Source organism: Halyomorpha halys, unplaced genomic scaffold (genome assembly GCF_000696795.3).
Source record: "Halyomorpha halys isolate HHAL.00 unplaced genomic scaffold, Hhal_1.1 Scaffold664.1, whole genome shotgun sequence".
NCBI lineage: Eukaryota > Metazoa > Arthropoda > Insecta > Hemiptera > Pentatomidae > Halyomorpha > Halyomorpha halys.
In genome coordinates, this window is record NW_027115162.1 from 461,819 (window position 1) to 462,129 (window position 311).

Consider the following 311-nt stretch of genomic DNA (forward strand, 5'->3'; position numbering starts at 1 on the left):
CTCAAACTTACTGTCAACTATATACACCTCAAACTTGTCATATTTTTTGACGTCTCCGGTATTGACCTTTTGCCATTTTCAATATATCTTCAGTAAAGTCTTTATCTAAATTCACTTCACTTTTTCATATCACGGGGTCGATATCAAGGACGTAGCCAAGATGACGGAAAATATAATTCTTTACTTCCAGGGAACCATGCATCATCCACATGCATGGAAAACCAATGAAGATAGGTGTCTTCCAGAGTAAAGATTACACGCTTATATTGCATATTTTATTTGTTTTTTTTATATATTTTTTATATATTTTT